The sequence below is a fragment of the Schistocerca nitens genome, chromosome 5 (assembly GCF_023898315.1).
Source record: "Schistocerca nitens isolate TAMUIC-IGC-003100 chromosome 5, iqSchNite1.1, whole genome shotgun sequence".
Classification (NCBI taxonomy): Eukaryota; Metazoa; Arthropoda; class Insecta; order Orthoptera; family Acrididae; genus Schistocerca; species Schistocerca nitens.
The window spans coordinates 254,446,410-254,470,676 of record NC_064618.1 but is presented as its reverse complement, the minus strand read 5'-3'; the positions used below and the strand labels follow the sequence as shown (position 1 = coordinate 254,470,676).

General features: G+C 45.0%; 1 long non-coding RNA gene across 1 annotated transcript in view; it reads left to right on the top strand.

The window, feature by feature from the left end:
- The first annotated feature begins 1,608 nt into the window (after nt 1-1,608).
- LOC126259288 (uncharacterized) overlaps nt 1,609-24,267 on the top strand; it is a 76,489-nt gene continuing 53,830 nt past the window's right edge. The window contains exons 1-2 of the long non-coding RNA XR_007546494.1: nt 1,609-1,653; nt 12,985-13,194. This is a non-coding gene — a long non-coding RNA (uncharacterized LOC126259288). The remainder of the gene's footprint in view (nt 1,654-12,984; nt 13,195-24,267) is intronic.

Below are 24,267 nucleotides of genomic sequence, written 5' to 3'. Positions count from 1 at the left end.
AGCATTATGAGCATCCGACGCTTTTGTGGGTCGTGTTGTGAATCGTGCAACATTAAGACTTGTGGGTCATTCGGCTGGGCCATTGGCCTCATGTTGGACGGCATGGAAACGTGAGGGCAGGCGTACACCTCGTCATGGTTTCGGTAGACCCCACCTGTCCCTCAGAAGTGAGGACCGCCATATTGTGCATAAGGCAGACAGTAACCCCTTCAAATCTGCGTCTGCAGTCCCAGAACGAGTAGCGGACTCCCTGAAAATTCGGTGTCCTGTCGCACAGGGAGGAGGCTGGCGGCACCAGGACTGGCCAGTTGCCGTCCCACGCCTAGGCTGACTGTAACAACACAATCTGTACAAATGGTGACATTGTGTTCAGCGATGAATCGCTGATTTCACTACTCTGGGTAACCACCTTCGGAGAGTGTGTAGGCGACCTTGGGATAGATCCCATTAATCCAAAGACTTGCAGAGGCACAGCGGTGTTACTCCTCACGTTATGGTATGGGGAGCCATCTGGTATGGCTTCAAGTCACGGCTGGTAGTGATTGAGGGAACTGTGACGGCACAATGGAATGCCACGGACATCCTACGCCCTCCTGTGTTACCTCTCACACGATAGTAGCGTGGTGCCAGTTTCCAGCTGGACAACGCTCGTCCGCAGACAGCCTGCGTCTCTTCAAACTATCGTGTAATGGTGAGGTACTCCCTGGGACGGGAAGATCCCCTTTCCATCCGCAATAGAATGTGTGTGTGCATGCAGCTCAGACTTCAACTCCGCCCAGTGCCTATATCCAGGATACAAGGACCAGACACAAGAGTTCTGTGCAGTTTGCCTCAGGAGAGGACACAAACACCTTGTGACACATTAACCGAAGCCGACCAGGGTGGCCGAGCGGTTCTAGGCGCTACAGTCCGGAACCGCGCGACCGCCACGATCTCAGGTTCGAATCCTGCCTCGGGCATGGATGTGTGTGATGTCCTTAGGTTAGTTAGGTTTAAGTAGTTCTAAGTTCTAGGAGACTGATGACCTCAGAAGTTGAGTTCCATAGTGCTCAGAGCCATTTGAACCATTTGAACCATTAACCCAATCACTGCATGCATTCAGTCCCGAGTCGTTGTAATGTCATACTGTGAACTTCATTCTAAATTTAATCACTGAAATAACTTAACATATCATCTTAACCCGTGCAGTACTAACTCCAACATGAAGTTGTGATATGAAACTAAGGCACAGAAAAGTCAATTTCATGTGCCATTTAGAGTCTTAAAAATCGAATCAAAATTATCACGCGGAGAAGAAACGCACCGATCAGAAAGCCGACTCTTTCATATTCTTTTTTTTTTTAAGGAACAAGAGAAACTCTACCGAATAAGTGAACACACGAGTTGATATAGCTTTGCTGCAATTGGCGCATTTTTTACAGCAAGAAAACCGGAACTCTCACGTGTTGCGAATCAGGATCTGCCGTGAAGGCCACTGACACTGTAATGGCAACAGGTCCAGATGCGTCATTAAAACCTGTGCAACCGCTTCTATTACTAGCGACCCCTGGCGTCTCTTAGCATACTAGTTTTTGCTAACACACAGTCGTCAGTCTCTCCGCGTCGGTCCTGGAGAGAGAAGGTCGGGATCTGCTGCTGAATACACTTTGTGAGGTGAGTCTAACGCCTTGAACAGTGGTTCCTTTTCAACCTCGACGTTTCACGACCACAGTTATAAATGCAGTGATAACAAGTTCGTGCAACTTGCGATTAGGTGATCTTTAGGCTAAAATCGACTGAATCGCACTAACAATGATTCTACGCTCAGCGAGGGGTATTCAAAGTAGTCATTAAGTAAATCGTGTCCTCGACGTGAGAGTGCCTCCTATGAAGTCATAAGGATGACCTAAATATCAAATCTCTCACAGTTATTTGCTGTTCAGTAGTGTAAAAGTTAAAAAAAATGGCTCTGAGCACTATGGGACTTAACTTCTAAGGTCATCAGTCCGCTAGAACTTAGAAGTACTTAAACCTAACTAACCTAAGGATATCACACACATCCATGCCCGAGGCAGGATTCGAACCTGCGGCCGTAGCGGTCGCGCGGTTCCAGACTGTAGCGCAGAAACCGCTCGGCCACTCCGGCCGGTAGCGTAAAAGGTTTTTAACGGCAAAAATAAGTTCCATTAGTAATAGCCACTCCTGTTGTTCATGTCATGCTGTTAGAGGATACGCTTGTAAAATACGTTGCGACATGTAAGGGATCACAAGAGATAACGGCATGATCTGAAATACAAAACATGCAGTTAGTTCTAACTTCTAAAATTACTGCCTGCTGATGTTACGAACCAATGCGTTTTGGAGTTACGTAACCCCTCATTAAAGTAAACTTCATTCGGGCCGTTTTGCTGTAAATGCCTTCATAATTAGATACTTACTAATAAAACGTAGCCAAGTACACATCAGCTCACTCTCATTCAGCTCCTATGATACATGGATTAATTGAGTCCAAAATTAGAGGACCTATCTTAGTTAAGTAAACTAAAAGCAAACTGCGTCATAACATATCTTGGAAGACCCTACGACACTGACCGACCGCCGTGTCATCCTCAGCCTATGAACGTCACTGGATGCGCATACACAGGGGCGTGAGGTAAGCACTCCGCTCTCCCGCTCTCCAGGCCGTTGTCAGTCTCGTGACCGGAGCCGCTACTTTGCAGTCAAGTAGCTCCTCAGTCTGCCTCACAAGGGCACCCATCCATGTTTTACCCAAGCTCGCTTGCACTTAATTTGGGTGATCGGACAGGAGCCGGTGTTACCGCTGCAGCAGTGGGGTTGGCTTCCAACTGAAGTACGTTTCATATTATTCGCGCTGTTTACAGTACAAATTTACTAAGTGAACTCGCATAGCAACAATAAATTATTTATATCAAAGCTAGAACAATGACTGGCGCTGGATACGACACACTCCCTGAAAGGAAAACGTAACGCTCCGCCGGCTGTCTCTCAACAGCAAACCATTCACGTGTTGCTGTGAACTTATTAATTACAGATTTTCATCAGCAACGACTCATTGACAAAGTTCATGTTTCCGTGCCTTTATTTTACTGGCGTTCTCAATAATGTTGTTGAAATCTGTTTAATTTGAAACTTTTCTTTTAATTTATAAAATGGACATGTTGGTTAGAACTTTTTATTCATATGCCTCAGAAAAGTACGTTCAGTGCAAAGTCTTGATTGATGGGAAAGCTCCACAATCGCTTAATAGCTGAGTTAGAAAATGCTACGTAAACAAAGATAGTTCCATCACAGCTTCAAGAGAAGTTTCTGTAGCTGACAAACAAACGCCGAACGAAGCAAAGATGAGCGTGAGGAGAGGAATGAGACAAGCGTTCAGTGACTTTGAAAGAAAATTTTGTCAAGTGATCCGATTATGAACCCTAAAGGAGTTTGGGTTTACGTAAAATCAGTAAGCGATCTATTCATTCACTCAGTGATCATACTGAGATAGAAACGGAAGATAACAAGGAGACGGCTGAAGTATTGATTTCGGTCTTCCGAAACTTTCACCGCAGAAGTTCGTAATACGGTCCCTCCTCTCAAGGATCGTACGAACTTCTAAATGGCAGATATTGCGATATGCAACACCAATAACTTATTAGCGGAAGGGCATCAGAATAAGATGTGATACCTGTAAGACCCACAAAAATTATGCGAAATAACATGTTCCTCTTCTAGCAACAGTTTATCGTAGATCTCTGGAACAACGGAGGCTGCCTAGAGCATCTGTTGCGACATTACAAAAGAACATGTTTTCTGGTTTAAATGACAACGTGGAATTGTACTGAAGGTGCCGTTTGGAGGCAGCCTCCCTGAGTACTACCATTCTTACTTACAATCATAGATACTGTTTTTATTCTGTCATCGTGTTCATTATCCGACATTCTGGCTTTTTTACTTGCTCTCTCTTTAGTGGTTCTCGAACGTCCTCGAACGACTCTACAAGCACGATATTGCCGTCGACATACCTGCAGCAGTCATTTTTTTTTTCTGGTGGGCATTCTGGGCGGAACAAACTTCAAATCTGACAGAAGCCTCTCATAGAGGTTGGGAAAACGACAGACTCATACCAGTATCAGAAGACCTCCAAGTCCATATTCAACGGTAGGAAACCCGTATTTCACAATTAGCTCTCTTGGAGTAAACCCAAGCCACAAAGTAACTGCACTAAAGAACCAATACGCAGATCTGACTGTGTTGTGTTCATGGAACTATCCTGTAGCAAAATGAAACGATCGTATAGCTTTATTGGCAGGGAGATCCCTGCAGGTGTAGCTGTACTGCCTGGTGCTAGTCTTTCGATACGATGCCACTTTGGCGGCATGCACTTCGATGAACGTAAAATGAACTGATGAGCACAACACAAGCACCCAATAAAAGATGAAAGAAAGTCCCTGACTCAGCCGAGACTGGAACACGTAACCCTACGATCTAGAAGTGGCGACGGTAACCACTTTTTTTAACTAAATATCCAAGATGCTACTCCAGGCGGGTGTAAAATGAATGTGCACTACGAAAAATAATGAAGGCTAAAATGAAGATTTGGCCCTGTTTGACTACCCCCTGAAGCTGATCTTAGAATCTCTTAATGATGATATCTCCTTGCTCTTTAACATATAAAATACAACATAAACATTAAAGGATGATTAAGGGAACTAATAACTATAAAATGATAAATGATATTTCTGGTCATACATTTATTGTAGATTAAAACCCCTCTATATTACAACTGTTTACATATTAATGTCCAATGGACATAAAGAGATGCAAATGAATTTCCTTACCAGTACGATTGATCGATTGACCAAATCTGCCCCTTTTCACGGCTACGCGATCTAATATAAATAGCGCGAGACGACTGATGTCATCTAAGTACCAAACACTAGAAGATGCTACTTTCAGAGATGATCTACCGCGGCGTGATACCTCAGTGGAAATAAAATTTACGTGATCACAGCTGTTTAGCTTTATATCTCTAATAAACCGAAGCAATTAGCAATATCACCGTATGTATGGCGTCCGGTGCGTCGGAGTGGTAGTTCTCGTACAAGTCTGCGACGGCGGAAGAACTCCAGCCACAAAATATATTTAAGAAACTCATTCAATCTTTAAGTCGGCACAGGATGGTCCTCTGACTAGTATAATCTAATACTGTCTTCTCCTATCTGTGTTCTCAGACGAGAAACGCGAACTCCCAGCCACAAGGATGGAGTTTAGATAACGTCTCAACGTGAGTATAGGCAGAAGTAGTGCTCCCAATCACTGAACGCTGTGTATTCAACGACGACTCCAAACCTGGAGGCGAAATCCAGCATGGTATAGGTTCGCAGCAGTACAGTGCCTAACCGTTCTAACTATAAAATCTCCTGAGAGCAAAGACAGCAAGTCCGTCTGTGCCAACAAAGCTGATACTAAGCGACTGTCAAACCAGTGCGCTCAAAATGGAAGACCTCCTCTTTCCACCTCTGGCTTTCCAGCAAAGTTCAGCTCCTCTCCCTAGTTACTCAGAAGGCGATTCATTTTCTCGAAACCCTGGAATATTCTCCCTCTCTACATATTCTTCCTACCGCCGACCAACCATATTTTAGTCTTTTGTCATGCAGTGCAGAGAGTTTGCGAGGAAATACCTGTACTCATACAATGGTACGCTTCTCAGACTAAAAATCCCCAGAAATAGCCCATCCTGCGATTTCAGAGGTAACTTTTCGTCGTTCCTCTCTGCTGCGTCCAAGATTTTCAGAGTTTCCGAAGTATTTTCCGGTTATCCTTCCGGCCCCAGTACAATACGCCCGGCTGCCTCTGTATTGTACTTCCCCGCTCAGGTGCCCAAACCGTCCGTTTTGGCACTTTCTGTGTGAAGCAGGACCAACACACCTGTGTGGGCTTTTCCACCAGGGCTTGAGTCACACCTGCCGTTTCATTTCCACTGGCGTTCCAACGTCTACTAATATAGGCAATCATTCATTACGCTGTTTTGATAAGAAAGACACTCCGTCACCTTTCATGCAATAAGCATTAACAACTATTCACAAGGTGTACGTGACAATGTCAGTCTTCTTTAGATATTCATGTATACGATATACAACCTATCAAATGATACCTAATTGCAGTTGTAAATCACGGCAAAGTATGTAGATAAGTGTTTGTAAGGTGCGAAATTATAGCCACCTTACAAATAGAACAAACGAGTGTTGCAGGATTTAGGGCTACAGATTGGGCAGGGCTATGAACTCGACCCTTGGCCTCGGTGTCGCCGTCACCAGCCGGCGAGCCGCGTTGATAAAGTGTGAGAGTAGTACGCCTCAGTAGCTGCGTGGTCGGAGTGGCGATGGTCTGAGCAAAGGATCATGGGTTTGAAGATTTTCTCCACTCGGTGACTGGGTGTTGCGTTGTCGTTACGTTCGTGTCGTAATAACTGACATTATGCTGTTGAGACGGTTGGATGGGCACGGTCTCGAAAGAAAACTTAAAAAAAGAGAAAGAAAACTAAAAAAAAGAAAGAAAGAAAAAATAGGAAAAAAATAGCCGGATACACTGAAATACAGTAAGGGGTGCCGAAAATGTCTTTTTTTTTTCAGAATGCACTGTGGTAGTGTGGAGTTATAGAACTGTTCTAAACTCTGTGTGCATGCCACTGGGATGCTACACTGACCGACCCACAAAATGAAGACAGTTGCAGTACGGAAAGAACGAGGCGCAGTTCCTATAGTGTGCCTCCCACCCACTGAGGATGTTCTACTTCGGGACTTATGGGGTTGCCATGCCCATCGTCAGCCCACAGTGAAACATCCGCTGCGAGCCCTGCACCCCCAAACTATGGTGAGCGGTGTTTGGAGGGGACCCCTCGCAAGTAGTTGGCGAAGTTCCGTCGGTATCGCGGTGTGCGTTCAAGGATGTCGTGGATGTCCTGAACGTATTGCTAGTAACGAAGTTTCGTTTTCTCTTCATCCTGGAACCGATACGCAACGGACAAGCCCTTAAACCATGCCAATGTAATCTGTATGCCAACTGGAAAGTGAGAGTCTGCTAGATATAGAAGCATCCCTGGTTCAAAAACCCCTCGCGGGGTGGGAAGGTAAAATGCAAGAACGTGTGTCACCAATACCCACAGTTTGTATTACATTGTGCATGGCAATTGTTGTTCGTCAGTGTCCGGACAAAGAGATTCCGGGCACAAACCGCAATTGGTCAGTCCAATATCGAGGAGGAGGATCTTCGTTGCAAATTTGAGGTTGAAAACATGGAAACACAGTGTCCTGAAGCGGTGGGAAGAAATGGCATGTCGACCAACCGCCGTGCTCTTGTCCATCGAACTTCTGTATGTTTGACTTCTACGAAATTTTGGGGAACACTTCACAGTAGCAGATGGAAGAATCCGTCGCCCTCGGTGGGATTGTGGTCGGGAGTGTAGCAGCTACATAGCTGTCTTCTGCACTGAAATGGGAGTATGGGTGAGCAACATGTGCAACTGTTAGCGGCGGTGAAGTAAAAACTGGGATAAGAATTTCGAGGAGACTGTGAAAGATCTGTGGTATCCAGTCCAGCCGGCACGGGAACTCAGCGTGTCCGGTCAGAGGGTTAGGTGCCCTCTGTAATAAAAAAAACTGAGTTAATGGATCAACAACGAACTGAAACGGGTGTCTTGCGACGTCCCTACCCAGCACATAAAACGAACGAAAATGGACAAAATGAGATTTAAATAAAAATAAAAAGTCCATAGTTTTATCGTTGTGCTCATGTATAAGGCCATCGCTCTTGCCTGCACATTGATGAGGCGAAGACTACCCCTACGTAGAGGGAAGTAAAAGGTGTTGTATTTATATTTTTATCTTGAATATAGACCTAGCGGAGATATAATATCCAAAGTCTGCCTGTAATTGGTGCCCCAGATCCACTGAGATCGGGTGGAATTGTGCTACGTGAACCAAGATTGAAACCACATGAACACATGAGTTCCCACGTTGGAGGGAGGCCAGGATGCGTAGGAGGTGCTGGATTGATTGCAACAATCTGCTCATCGACACCGTACGAAGCCGTTATTTGTAAAGGTGATGCCCAAGTATCGAAGTTAATCGACATGAGGCTGGGGCCACTCTCCATCCTGAAGACCATATCCGATGTTCACGATTGACCACTTTGAAACTTTCCGAACACTACCAACGACACTACAGTATCGCAAATCCACCCCAGTGCGACGCGTATCTCAGAACTCAATTGGACAAGTAGTAGAAGATCGTTGGCGTATGCTAGGCAGCGAAAGGTATGATCAAGTAGCGTCAGACTTTTTCCTATTTTTCTCTACAAGTAAAACCCATCTATACGTATGTACAAGAGGGTAACTTCCCTACACTTTAAAACATGTGACGTTGGAAGCAACACATAGAACACGTAAACCCCACAAAGATTTATGGAATATTTGTTTCAGAGACAAAACAGTGCTGTTGTACTGGCTTCACGAATTTTTCGTTGTACTCTCCCGTGTACATCTTTCTGACGAGGCACAGACATCACCTAGGGCCCTGCAATTGGCAATATCCACAACAATGTTGTTGAATAACCTTTTCAGTCTTTCCCGACATAAAAAAACCGTTGCAAAACTTTTTTTTGTGCTTAATTCCAGTCTAAGTCCAGACGACTGTAGCACTGATGTTGATCTTAACGACTGGTAGAAACCGTTGCTTAAATCTAGATGACTCTAAAATGTTTCGAATGGCTCTGAGCACTATGGGACTTAGCAACTGAGGTCATCAGTCCCCTAGAATTTAGAACTACTTAAACTAACCTAAGGACATCACACACATCCATGGCCGAGGCAGGATTCGAACCTGCGACCGTAGCAGTCGCGCGGTTCCGGACGGAAGCGCCTAGAACCAGTCGGCCACCGCGGCCGGCTAGATGACTCTGGTTCATCTAGTTGGCTTTTCATATTCACAAAATATATTGTGCAATTATTATGTATCACATTTGAAAAAGTAATTATCGTAATGTAATACTTCAGTTAAAAATTGATCAATCACTGGTACGTTCTCCACTACACTCACGCGCGTAGATTTAAACTGTACTTATAGTGATATAGATGGCATATGTATCAGAAAACGTTTCATGTATAATAATATGACGTTTTACGTAAATTCTAAATATTCTGGACAAATCCATTGACAACGATCACGGCATGATGACAGGAAAGTTCGTACCTATGTTATTATTTTGCATACTTTGGGGCCTAGAACTCCATTCCCTCTTATATACTGAACATATTTTAACCTTCTTTGCAACGTGATTAAGAATGGTCTGGTCCTGGAGTACCTCAAAATATAGTGGTACTCGAGGTTTGAAGCTCCCTCCTCCACCCCAGAACCCGTGGTCCGGTGCGGATCACCCCTTCCGCCCCCATCTCAGCCCGTCAGTTTCTGTAATAACTGTTTCTTCTTCAATCCAGGCTCAACAGACGAACTTAAGTTCAAAATGGTTCAAATGGCTCTGAGCACTAAAGGACTTAACATCTGCGGTCATCAGTCCCCTAGAACTTAGAACTACTTAAACCTAACTAACCTAAGGACATCACACACATCCATGCCCAAGGCAGGATTCGAACCTGAGACCGTAGCAGTCGCGCGGTTCCGGACTGAGCACCTAGAACCGCGAGACCACCGCGGCCGGCTACGAACTTAAGTCATTTTAGTGGATAGTCCAGAGTTCAACTAGCAGTCCGAGATTCAGTGTGGTGCGAAGCTGCTACGTGTATCAGCTGTACAGGTGGGCATTTAGAGCATCTTAATGTAAGCAGGAGTTTCATTTGCTTAGCAGCTGCACTCTGTTTCTATGTGCTCCTCAGGATTCAGGTATCGTAAAGAGGTGTGGGAAATGTTCTGTCATGGAAATAAAATGTTTACAGACGCTTGCTCGCACTAAGGAGTTTCTTCATCTATGTGTCAACCACGTGTACTGGTCGTATTTATTTTTAAGTTATTCAGAAGCCAGTATTAATTTGATCAATGGTGAATTATTTATTTTTAGGATTGAGAGTTGCTACTCTTCACGTGTCATCCACACGTTATTCATTAAAAAATGTTATCCAAGAGCTGCCCTTTCAAGGATGATTTAAGCTCTGTTTCTGACTATGCTGCGGCATTTGCTTCGTTTCAGAACGATTTATGGATTTTATTTGCTCTAACACACGTAATATAAAATTTTAGATTCCACCCATTATACTGTGGTCCTCTGTACTTCGTATCTGCTGCATTTAGATTTGGAGTTATTAGCTGTATCAGTCGCTCGCTGGGAGGAATTTTACGTTCTAATTCTTGACGTTCGCCCATCGCGAAGATTCTGTATTTGTCTTTCTGTTATTGTGTAAGTAGGTCTCATATTTACAACTTTGAGTAATTTGATTGTACCAGGCAGAGTATGTCGATTTACCTTTCGTGAACTCCATTATGCTAGACGGTTGTAAAAACTTACTCAGTGACAATGAACAGAACCGCTAACCGAATAAACTGATAGCTGTGGGCAAAGGAAGATGTAGAATTTTTCAATGTACAATTTAGCCCTACGGCAACTCAGATGTACCGTTTTGTATCCATTTTGATATGGCATTCATCGTTCATCATACATCTCTTGAATATGATACGTTTTGGTAGTCCTCACTGTTGCTTCTCTTCCAGGCATATTGTCTACTAGAAAATCGTTCGTGTTCTAGCTTCTTTTGTAACCACTACTTGAATTGTCCCTTGTCTTTTGTCTTTTGTTTGGCTCCCAAGTCGCTTATCTGGCAGTCAGTAACCGGTGTCTCACTCTACTTGTTACTCATCCCTTGAAAACTTTCATGACGTAACTTATGTGTTGCGGAGGCTTCGACACAGCATAATAGCGTTCCTGAAACAGGATTATGGTTCAAATGGTTCAAATGGCTCTGAGCACTATGGGACTTAACATCTATGGTCATCAGTCACCTAGAACTTAGAACTACTTAAACCTAACTAACCTAATGACATCACACAACACCCAGTCATCAGGAGGCAGAGAAAATCCCTGACTGGATTAAGGCATAGCCAAGTTTATCCTAGCGTCTGCCACGCTCCATTCCTTGTATTCACCAACCAATAGTTGTGGTACTGTGGAGGAAGCAACTGCGTGATAATGATAAATGTATCACACATTGCTTCGTTATGACTATTAGTTTCAGCTACACAGACGTATGTCATGGTTCACTAGCCACTGGTCGGGAAAAGATTGCGATCGCGTAAGGGAAACCTTTTCTTCACAAATGCTTGCACAGAGCTCTCCGTGTCTTGGGGCACCGATTTTATTATTTCTGGTTAAATTGCTACGTAACTTTTTACCCTGTCAGTTTTATGTATCCTAGTTACTCCGAACATTATTTTCCATTCACTTATAGGTTTTTCTTGTCGTATTACACCAGCTTTCAGTACTAAACATGGGCTGTGAGGCTCTGTGGTTAGGTGGATGACGGAGTAAAAGTCCAAAAATTTGGAATTTGTGGTTCAGTTCATCACAGCTGGTTTCTGTCACTTATCACTCCTTCCCTCTCTGGCGGTAAACTATGTAGGTGAAACACAGAAATTTGCACCACACTAGGATTATATACAATATTAAACAGTTGTTCCTTCTGTGAATGGCTTTTAAGTAAGTGGGGAAGTCGGAGCAAGCAAGGACGTACTACGTGTAGTAGAGAACATTGCTGTCCAGATCGACCATCGAGCTGAGGGCACCTATGCTTACTGAAGCAGTTAACACACCAGCATTGCGTAACAACCCCCACCCCTCCCTCCGCCGTACGCCGCCAAGCACGCGCCCAACGAATTTAATTTTATATCTGCCCAACCAAGGGCACACGAGAACAAGAGAATACGTTACTAGAGGTGTTAGTTCCTTCTGGGCCACCTCTGACATACTTTCACATCCCGGCAAGGGCAGTAGCCCTCCACTCTCAAAACAAGTGTTACGCTATAGAATAGCATTAGTACACAGTGGCATTTGATGTCACAAGCTCTTTCCCAAGTACCCCTTGAATGTAAAGGTCCTGAGACCGACACCAAGCATGTACAAATATCTGAAATCTCGCAGTTCTGCGAAACTTGACAGGTCTGTAGTTCTCAGGCCTCAGGTTCAAACCTCCCGACTCCCCAGGCTCCCTACCCTCCAGACTCTACATCGACCTACCAGCATGTGCAGATATCTTAATTTTAAGCTTCACAGTCCCCCTGCTTTCATGAGTAAATATCTTTGTTTCCACACACAAAGTAATTTCAAACTATTGTTCTAGCTTATTGTGGTGTTACCGCCAGACACCATACTTGCTAGGTGGTAGCCTTTAAATCGGCCGCGGTCCGTTATTATACATCGGACCCGCGTGTCGCCACTATCAGTGATTGCAGACCGAGCGCCGCAACACGGCAGGTCTAGTCTAGAGAGACTCCCTAGCCCTCGCCCCACTTGTACAGCCGACTTTGCTAGCAATGGTTCACTGGCTACATACGCTCTCATTTGCAGAGACGACAGTTTAGCATAGCATTCAGCTTCGTCATTTGCTACGACCTAGTAAGGGGCCATATTCAGTTACTATAATTACTCTCTTCAAGAATGTATTCTGAACAGATAATAATGTGAATCATGTACCATCAAGAGCGACGTTCATCATTAATGGATTAAAGTTAAGTATCAAACTAATTACGTCCGCTTTCTGAATTCTCATTTCTTGTCATGTTCCAGACCTCACGTCAGTATAGTTCTTCCCTCCTCATGCCAGCCTGCCTGAGCTAAAACGCGTGCATTTCGGCCTCAATTCGTAACACGGTGTTGGTTCTTCTGCTAACACAAAACTGGTGATGAGGATGGGATATGTCGTTGAGACTGCCCTGATTTCATTGTGTATAGGCTTCGCCACAATCTCCAGACGTACTGTCCGAATTTTATCGCTTACAGAACCAGCAGATGCAGGCATTACTGGATGTCCTTGGACAGCTCATCCAGAGTCAACGTGCATTGCAAAACGATGCGGCAGCCGCCGCTCACCGCTAACGCAGCCACAACACGCAGTTGCGCCGACCATCAGACCTTTTGATGCTGCACTGGAAAACTGGACGGAGTGGTCACGCCAAATTGGATTCCATCTCGCAGCCTACAGAGTTCAAGGTAACGAGCAGCAGCCTTTTCTTTTGTCGTCCGCCGGTGTGCAAACCTACTATGTGATAGTCAAATTATTTTCCCGACGCTACGTAGCAACTCTGTCCTACGAAGAAATTTTGTCTGCATTAGATGCATATTTCAAACAATCAGTCAATGTTGTTGCGAAACAGTATACCTTCTTTCGTACAAAACGTACGGCAGGTCAGACTAATCGGGAGTGGGCTGCAACCTTGGAAGGCTTTACTAGGGATTGTCCTTTTGAGTGCCAATGTGGACTCCCATATTCAGATACTATGGTACGTGATGCAATTGCACAGAACGTTTCTGATGTTCCTACAAGGGACAGATTTTGAAACTAGTCAATCCCTCCCTTCAACAAGTGATGGACATATTGGATCGGCAGGACACACTTGACTTTGCTCAGGAATCATTTGAGACTTCCCCAGCCGTGTGTCAGGTTAACCGGCCCGCCGGATGTGCTGCACGGAGCAATATTCAGCCCTCGCACCCAGCCGCGCCACTGCCGCCAGGCTCTCAGCCATGTGTGCCGCGCCGGCAAACAAATGTAGTGCTCAAATAATGCCCTGTGGTGCGCTACTAAACATTCGCGTGAGAATTGCGCATCACGCCAAGCTATTTGCTTTTACTGTAATAAAAAAGGACATGTTCAGAGTGTTTGCCAGAACAAGCTCAGATCGGAAACTCAAAACCATTCCAGGCCCTGTGCTTCGCATCGGAATCGGAATCGAACCAAGGATACTCAGGCTCGCGGAATTTCCCCAAGGAAATTCATGTCGTGCGTTACACTCCGTGCAGTGACACTCCCTCTAACAGTGACTGTGTTCGTCCCACAAATAGCGTGCGTCGATATCGCCGGAACTCCCGTCAAGTCGCAAGTGATTTTGTACCTGTGTCAGTTCACATTGCACGAGACAGTCGCTCTTGTCGTCAGCAGGACAATAAACTTTTTGTAGACTTGGACATTAACGGCAAAGCGATACCATTCCAGCTCGATACCGGAGCTGCAGTTTCACTGATCAATCAAGACACTTACAAACAGCTGGCCACACCTCCGTTGCGTGCCGCAAATGTTAACTAGCTATTCAGGTCAAGAGAACCCTGTGTCAGGACAGTGCAGCCTTCCTGCAACATACAAAGGACAAACAAAACTTGTGTCATTTTACGTCCTTCGTTCTTCTTCTGCAGTGAACATGTTTGGTTTCGATTCATTTCAGTTGTTTAACTTGTCTTAGGAAATCAGGTCCTATCAGCGAACCAGACTGTGCCTTCAGACAGTGTTTCTTGTCTACGAGAAGAATTTGCAGACATTTTTGCACACAACCTCGGTTGTGCTAAGAACTATAAAGCACATTTAGAACTGAAAGTAAACCCGCAACCGAAATTTTTCAGAGCCCGCAATGTTCCCCACGCATTGCGTGATGAGGTCGCAAAAACATTACACGATTTGGAATCACAAGGTGTAAATAAACGTGTGCAGGCTTCTCTCTGGGCATCACCCTTAGTAATTTTGCCAAAACCTTCGAGAAAATTGAGACTTTGTGTGGACTTCAAGGCAACAGTGTATCCACAACTAGTGATTGCAACTTTTCCTTTACACTGCCCGGAAGATCTTTTTGACAAACTGTGCCCAGGCACATATTTTTCGAAGTTGGACCTAGCAGATGCGTACTTGCAAATAGCGGTGGACGAAGAATCCCAGCGCGTTTTGGTGGTTAAAGCGCATCTTGGTTTGTATCAATTCAAACGACCACCATTCGGGTGTGCATCCGCCCATGCATTGTTTCAGCAATATCTACAAACTGTTCGTGCGTCGGTCCCTACTGCAGCAAACTGTCTGGACGATATTGTGATCTCCGGAAAGACGGAAGAAGAACACTTAGCCAAACTCAGAACATTATTTCATGTCTTGCAACAAAATGGTCTTCGCTTACGGAAAGACAAATGTGTGTTTTTTGCTAGTGACTTGCCATACCTGGGACATGTACTCAGTGCCCAAGGCATAAATCCCAGTCCCACGCACCTCCGTGCCATACAAGACCTGCCTTCGCCGCAGAATTTGAAGCAGCGACCGAGTGTGCTGGGAAAAATCAACTTTTATCACAGATATGTGCCGCATGCCTCTTCCATTTCAGCTCCACTTCATCGCTTACGCCGTAAAGGTGTTCCGTTCGTCTGGACGAAGGAATGCGAACGCGCCTTTCGCCGGTTGAAATCGGCGTTGCTTTCCAATACTTGCCTTACGCCATTCGATCCCCAGAAGACCCTTTTGTTGATGGTGGATGCATCGGATTTCGGGATCGGTGCTGTGCTTGGGCACAAAGTTGGCTCGCATGATCACTTATTGCCTTTGCGTCCAAATTGCTCTCGACTGCGCAAAGAAATTATTCACAGATCGAGAAAGAAGAATTGGCTTTCGTATTTGATGTTAAGAAGTTTGATGACTTCTTGTATGGTCGTCACTTTACCATGATCACAGACCACAAACCTCTGACATCGCTTTTTCATCCGAACAAGCCTGTACCTCCACGTTCAGCGCAGGAATTCATTCGCTGGTCTATTTTCCTCTCGCAGTACCGCTACGATATCTTGTATCGATCCACTGCTAAGCACGGAAACGCCGATGCGCTGTCCCGTATGCCTCTTGCTGAGGATAGGGCATTCGATTCCTGCGAACTTGCTTGCATGTTCATTGATTCGAAAACCTATGACGTGGTCGAATCGTTTCCCATTGATTTTCGTCGTTTAGCTACAGCCACAACTGCCGACCATGTCCTTGCTACTGTTCTGCGTTTTGTTGCTACGCAATGGCCCTTGTTAAAGTCACGGATCGTGGACCCGTTGGTTCGCCGATTTTTGCTCACAAGGAGAGACTTTTTGTTCGACGTGGTGTTTTGCTGTTGCGTTCTGATAGTGATCAGTCCAGGGTCGTGGTCCCACGTTCTTTACAGTCCTCTGCCTTAAAGCTTCTCCACCAAGGACATTCTGGTATGGTGAGAACGAAACAACTTGCTCGTCAGCACTGTACTTGGTTCGGAATCGATGCGACGATTACGAATATGTGCTCTTCTTGCATGGTGTGTGCCAGACAACAGTCAGCACCACAGCGGAAATTCTCTGCATGGCCAAAAGCCATTTCCTCTTGGCAACGCTTACACATCGATTTTGCTGGTCCTTTCTGGAATGCTCGATGCCAGGTTGTGATAGATAAATTCAGTAATTTTTCTTTTGTTGTCCGGCTGTCTTCCACGACTTCATCTGCCACCATCCAAGCATGCTTCCCATCAACACGGTCTTTTTTTAACTGCGAAGATGGGAACTCACCCTGCTGTATATGCTACTTTGCCGTAACCCTAATGGCCTAAAACTTCGTTAGTCATTGTCATTATCCATCTAGCCCCTTCCTTGTTTCCATTCCTGCACTGCACATCGCTTTATTCAAGCAATACACCCCCAGTCTTTTTACTTCTCTCCTTTTCTGCTATTTGCCTCCCTCAACCCTCCATCTAATCTCCCAATGGCACTTAGCTGCCCTACCCTCTCTCCTATTCGGTCCTGCGTGCTCCAACGAGCAACACTTTGCCGTGATGTGCCTCGCCTTCCCCTCCCCTAACCTCCTCCTTACCCCCATCACCCAGCTGTGTTTCTCGTCATCCACTGCTACTCACAGTCGGGCTTCAGCTGCCAGAGTCTGTGGTCATGTGTGCGTGAACTGCGTTTGTGTGAGTGCGTGTGTCTTGTTGGCCGAAATCTCACTTTCTGGCAGTGCTTTTGTTGTGCCTATCTGCGACTCAGTATCTCTGCTTTATGGGGGGTAGCAACTAACTTTTCGTAATTTTGTTAATGATGGTTGTTTGTTATTCATCACGTTGCTCACATTCTTTTTACTTTAGTAATATATTGCCTTGTGATCAGCCAGTTACAGGCTGCAAGCACGCCATCTCAGTGCAGCAAATTTTTCTGTGGTAGGGGGTTCGCTTCCTGCCACTTTTATGTTGGGTGGCAAACTTATTTGGAGAACACATTAGAGCACTTTCTACTCATGTTCGATTCCCAGTGATGCAAATAGTTTTAATGGTGGAAAATTCCATACATGTTATACTTTTAATCGGTTAGACCAGAATGGAATAGGTTTTCGAAATTACCTTGTAGCAGACTTCAAGATTGTGGATGAGGTGTCCGGCATTCACATTGGCCAAGTCGATGATGAGAACATCTCCAAGAGAGTAGTCCTCGACCAACATAACTTCCATTCCGATGGACAGTATCTTACCATAAAGGGGCCAAATTATATTTGTCGGGTCTTTGTCCACTTCCGTGAGGACGTGCACGCGATATGCGTCGTTTGTGAGTCGTGGCAGCGTCATCATTTTGCTGCAGGAGACATTATACACACCTGGAAATTGAAATAAGAACACCGTGAATTCATTGTCCCAGGAAGGGGAAACTTTATTGACACGTTCTTGGGGTCAGATACATCACATGATCACACTGACAGAACCACAGGCACATAGACACAGGCGACAGAGCATGCACAATGTCGGCATTAGTACAGTGTATATCCACCTTTCGCAGCAATGCAGGCTGCTATTCTCCCATGGAGACGATCGTAGAGATGCTGGATGTAGTCCTGTGGAACGGCTTGCCATGCCATTTCCACCTGGCGCCTCAGTTGGACCAGCGTTCGTGCTGGACGTGCAGACCGCGTGAGACGGCGCTTCATCCAGTCCCAAACATGCTCAATGGGGGACAGATCCGGAGATCTTGCTGGCCAGGGTAGTTGACTTACACCTTCTAGAGCACGTTGGGTGGCACGGGATACATGCGGAGGTGCATTGTCCTGTTGGAACAGCAAGTTCCCTTGCCGGTCTAGGAATGGTAGAACGATGGGTTCGATGACGGTTTGGATGTACCGTGCACTATTCAGTGTCCCCTCGACGATCACCAGTGGTGTACGGCCAGTGTAGGAGATCGCTCCCCACACCATGATGCCAGGTGTTGGCCCTGTGTGCCTCGGTCTTATGCCGTCCTGATTGTGGCGCTCACCTGCACGGCGCCAAACACGCATACGACCATCATTGGCACCAAGGCAGAAGCGACTCTCATCGCTGAAGACGACACGTCTCCATTCGTCCCTCCATTCACTCCTGTCTCGACACCACTGGAGGCGGGCTGCACGATGTTGGGGCGTGAGCGGAAGACGGCCTAACGGTGTGCGGGACCGTAGCCCAGCTTCATGGAGACGGTTGCAAATGGTCCTCGCCGATACCCCAGGAGCAACAGTGTCCCTAATTTGCTGGGAAGTGGCGGTGCGGTCCCCTACGGCACTGCGTAGGATCCTACGGTCTTGGCGTGCATCCGTGCGTCGCTGCGGTCCGGTCCCAGGTCGACGGGCACGTGCACCTTCCGCCGACCACTGGCGACAACATCGATGTACTGTGGAGACCTCACGCCCCACGTGTTGAGCAATTCGGCGGTACGTCCACCCGGCCTCCCGCATGCCCACTATACGCCCTCGCTCAAAGTCCGTCAACTGCACATACGGTTCACGTCCACGCTGTCGCGGCATGCTACCAGTGTTCAAGACTGCAATGGAGCTCCGTATGCCACGGCAAACTGGCTGACACTGACGGCGGCGGTGCACAAATGCTGCGCAGCTAGCGCCATTCGACGGCCAACACCGCGGTTCCTGGTGTGTCCGCTGTGCCGTGCGTGTGATCATTGCTTGTACAGCCCTCTCGCGGTGTCCGGAGCAAGTATGGTGGGTCTGACACACCGGTGTCAATGTGTTCTTTTTTACATTTCCAGGAGTGTATTAGATACGTACCACCACGTTTCCGACTTTGAAATAGGTCGGATTGTAGCCTATCGCGTTTGCGGTTTATCGTATCGCGACATTGCTGCTGGCGTTGGTCGAGATCCAATGACTGTTAGCAGAATATTGAATCGGTGGGTTCAGGAGGGTAATATGGAACGTCGTGCTGGATCCCAATGACCTCGTATCACTAGTAGTCGATATGACAGGCATCTTATCCGCATGGCTGTAACGGATCCCTGAGTCAACAGATGGGACTGCAAGACAACAACCATCAACAACGTCTACAGCAGCATGGACTATCAACTCGGAGACCATGGCTGCGGTTACCCATGACGCTGCATCACAGACAGGAGCGCCTGAGATGGTGTACTCAACGACGAACCTCGGTGCACGAATGGCAAAACGTTGCTTTTTCGGATGAATGCAGGTTCTGTTTACAGCATCATGATGGTCACATCCGTGTTTCGCGACATCGCGGTGAACGCACATTGGAAGCGTGTATTCGTCATTGCCATACTGACGTGTTACCCGGCGTGATGGTATGGGGTGCCATTGGTTCTCGGTCACCTCTTGTTCGCATTGACGGCACTTTGAACAGTGGACGTTACATTTCAGATGTGTTACGACACGTGGCTCTTCCCTTCATTCGATCCCTGCGAAACTCTACATTTCAGCAGGATAATGCACGACCGCATGTTGCAGGTCTTTTACGAGTCTTTCTGGATACAGAAAATGTTCGACTGCTGCTCTGTACAACACATTCTCCAGATCTCTCACCAGTTGAAAACGTCTAGCCATTGGTGGCCTAGCAACTGGCTCGTCACAATACCCCAGTCACTACTCCTGATGAACTGCGGTATCGTGTTGAAGCTGCACAGGGCAGCTGTACCTGTACATGCCATCCAAGCTCTGTTTGACTCAATGCCCAGGCGTATCAAGGTATTTAGTACGGCCAGAGGTGGTTGTTCTGGGTACTGATTTCTCTGGATCTATGCACCCAAATTGCGTGAAAATGTAATCACATGTCAGTTCTACTATAATATATTTGTTCAATAAATACCCGTTTCTCATATGCATTTCTTCTTGGTGTAGCAGTTTTAATGGCCAGTAGTGTACATTCACAACGCCACCCCGCACTGCAGTCTGACAACTTCCTTGCGCCACCTATACTGCGCCACCTATACTTGCTTAGCACAGTGAAAGAAAATGACTGGACATGTGAAAGCTCAAAAAGCAGTAAGACTCCTTCGCACAGTGAAATTAAAATTTTGTTCTACTACAATTTTGAGAGAACGGTTTCCAATATTTAACGAAAATTGTAACAAAATGTAATGTAAAATAAAAATATCTGAGCTCAATGTTGGCATTGCGATATGGATATATTGTGGGAATAATATCGATATATCGATATTTTATCAATGTCAATTCACGCGGGATACTTAAAAGAAAGAAGCCGCCATAGCTCAGATACGAAATAGATGCCATACAGATTTCTTATGCAACAAACATGCGGAAAATTATCACTTTTCAATACACAACGTAAAATATGTAAATGTACAAAGGCACTATTTTTCTTTTTCCACATCGTATAGAACATCTGTATCATTAAATGATGATGGCGTCCTCTTGGGTAAATTTTCCGGAGGTAAAATAGCCCCCCTTCGGATCTCCAGGCGGGGACTACTCAAGAGGATGTCGTTATCAGGAGAAAGAAAACTGGCGTTCTACGGATCGGAGCGTTAAATATCAGATCACTTAATCGGGCAGGTAGTTTAGAAAATTTTAAAAGGGAAATGGATAGGTTAAAGTTAGATATAGTGGGAATTAGTGAAGTTCGGTGGCAGGAGGAACAAGACTTCTGGTCAGGTGACTACAGGGTTATAAACACAAAATCAAACACGGGTAATGCAGGAGTAGGTTTAATAATGAATAGGAAAATAGGAATGCGGGTAAGCTACTACTACAAACAGCATAGTGAACGCATTATTGTGGCCAAGATAGATACGAAGCCCACACCTACTACAGTAGTACAAGTTTATATGCCAACTAGCTCTGCAGATGACGAAGAAATTGAAGAAATGTATGATGAAATAAAAGAAATTATTCAGATAGTGAAGGGAGACGAAAATTTAATAGTCATGGGTGACTGGAATTCGGTAGTAGGAAAAGGGAGAGAAGGAAACGTAGTAGGTGAATATGGATTGGGGCTAAGAAATGAAAGAGGAAGCCGCCTGGTAGAATTTTGCTCAGAGCACAACTTAATCACAGCTAACACTTGGTTTTAAGAATCATGAAAGAAGGTTGTATACTTGGAAGAACACTGGAGATACTAAAAGGTATCAGATAGATTATATAATGGTAAGACAGAGATTTAGGAACCAGGTTTTATACTGTAAGACATTTCCAGGGGCAGATGTGGACTCTGACCACAATCTATTGGTTATGACCTGTAGATTGAAATTGAAGAAACTGCAAAAAGGTGGGAATTTAAGGAGATGGGACCTGGATAAACTGAAAGAACCAGAGGTTGTACAGAGTTTCAGGGAGAGCATAAGGTAACAATTGACAGGAATGTGGGAAAGAAATACAGTAGATGAAGAATGGGTAGCTTTGAGGGATGAAGTAGTGAAGGCAGCAGATGATCAAGTCGGTAAAAAGACGAGGGCTAGTAGAAATCCTTGGGTAACAGAAGAAACATTGAATTTAATTGATGAAAGGATAAAATATAAAAATGCAGTAAATGAAGCAGGCAAAAAGGAATACAAACGTCTCAAAAATGAGATCGACAGGAAGTGCAAAATGGCTAAGCAGGGATGGCTAGAGGACAAATGTAAAGATGTAGAGGCTTATCTCACTAGGGATAAGATAGATACTGCCTACAGGAAAATTAAAGAGACCTTTGGAGATAAGAGAACCACTTGTATGAACATCAAGAGGTCAGATGGAAACCCAGTTCTAAGCAAAGAAGGGAAAGCAGAAAGGTGCAAGGAGTATATAGAGGGTCTATACAACGGCGATTTACTTGAGGACAATATTATGGTAATTGAAGAGGATGTAGATGAAGATGAAATGGAAGATACGATACTGTGTGAAGAGTTTGACAGAGCACTGAAAGACCTGAGTCGAAACAAGGCCCCCGGAGTAGACAACATTCCATTGAAACTACTGACGGCCTTGGGAGAGCCAGTCCTGACAAAACTCTACCATCTGGTGAGCAAGATGTATGAAACAGGCGAAATACCCTCAGACTTCAAGAAGAATATAAAAATTCCAATCTCAAAGAAAGCAGGTGTTGACAGATGTGAAAATTACCGAACTATCAGTTTAATAAGCCACAGCTGCAAAATACTAACACGAGTTCTTTACAGACGAATGGAAAAACTGGTAGAAGCCGACCTCGGGGAAGATCAGTTTGGATTCCGTAGAAATACTGGAACACTTGAGGCAATACTGACCTCAAGACTTATCTTAGAAGAAAGATTAAGGAAAGGCAAAACTACGTTTCTATCATTTGTAGACTTAGAGAAAGCTTTTGTCGATGTTGATTGGAATACTCTCTTTCAAATTCTAAAGGTGGCAGGGGTAAAATACAGGGAGCTAAAGGCTATTTACAATTTGTACAGAAACCAGATGGCAGTTATAAGAGTCGAGGGACATGAAAGGGAAGCAGATGTTGGGAAGGGAGTAAGACAGGGTTGTAGCCTCTCCCAGATGTTATTCAATCTGTATATTGAGCAAGCGGTAAAGGAAACAAAAGAAAAATTCGGAGTAGGTATTCAAATCCACGGAGAAGAAATAAAAACTTTGCGGTTCGCCGATGACATTGTAATTCTGTCAGAGACAGCAAAGGACTTGGAAGAGCAGTTGAACGGAATGGATAGCGTCTTGAAAGGAGGATATAAGATGAACATCAACCAAAGCAAAACGAGGATAATGGAATGTAGTCGAATTAAGTCGGATGATGCTGAGGGAATTAGGTTAGGAAATGAGACACTTAAAGTAGTAAAGGAGTTTTGCTATTTGTGGAGCAAAATAACTGATGATGGTCGAAGTAGAGAGGATATAAAATGTAGACTGGCAATGGCAAGGAAAGCGTTTCTGAAGAAGAGAAATTTGTTAACATCGAGTTTAGATTTAAGTGTCAGCAAGTCATTTCTGAAAGTATTTGTATGGAATGTAGCCATGTATGGAAGTGAAACACGGACGATAAATAGTTTGGACAAGAAGAGAATCTGGTGCTACAGAAGAATGCTGAAGATTACATGGGTAGATCACATAACTAATGAGGAAGTATTGAATAGGATTGGGGAGAAGAGAAGTTTGTGGCACAGCTTCACCAGAAGAAGGGATCGGTTGGTAGGACACGTTCTGAGGCATCAAGGGATCACAAATTTAGTATTGGAGGGCAGCGTGGAGGGTAAAAATCGTAGAGGGAGACCAAGAGATGAATACACTAAGCAGATTCAGAAGGATGTAGGTTGCAGTAGGTACTGGAAGAACAAGAAGCTTGCACAGGACAGAGGAGCATGGAGAGCTGCATCAAACCAGTCTCAGGACTGAAGACCACAACAACAACAACATAGAACATCTGTTTACGTTTGTACATCTCATAAAACATCTACATTTGGGGTGACCAAGAATTCAGCTCTCGAGCCACATGCCATAGCGCTCATCCTGGTCCCATAGTTTCTCTACAGCCAGGCCACCATGTCTGGATCGAGGCGCAAGACGGGGAAACAACGAACACGGCGTGTTTCGTTTCAATGCAGGTGCATTGCCTGTTTCTCAACAACGCAACAAATATAGGGTATTATTTAATTATTTTGACGCTCTAAAGGAATAATATAATATTTATCTGGTACAAACTGCTAGATCAAAGACAGATGCAGACAGTTTTACAGGTTCTCAAACTCAAGTTCCCACCTAATTGTGACTTATTTAGTTTCATTGTCGAATAAGACCTCTCACACACAAATACGCTTATTGAAATGTTATTGCAGTTTTGCAATCTCATTATGGAGAGATGGAAACTCTACCTGTAGAAAACGATGTAGACGCCCTGGACAGGATTTGTCTTTAAAATCATTGCACATGCATCGCTTATATCTCCACATGCATAGTCACATTTTGAACTGAGACAGCAAAAGACCTGGAAAGCAGCTCGTAAACAGATGTAAGATTGATCGTCTCCATACGCTTCGTTCTATCCTATAAAAAACTGTTGCAACGGGCTGCGGCATAAT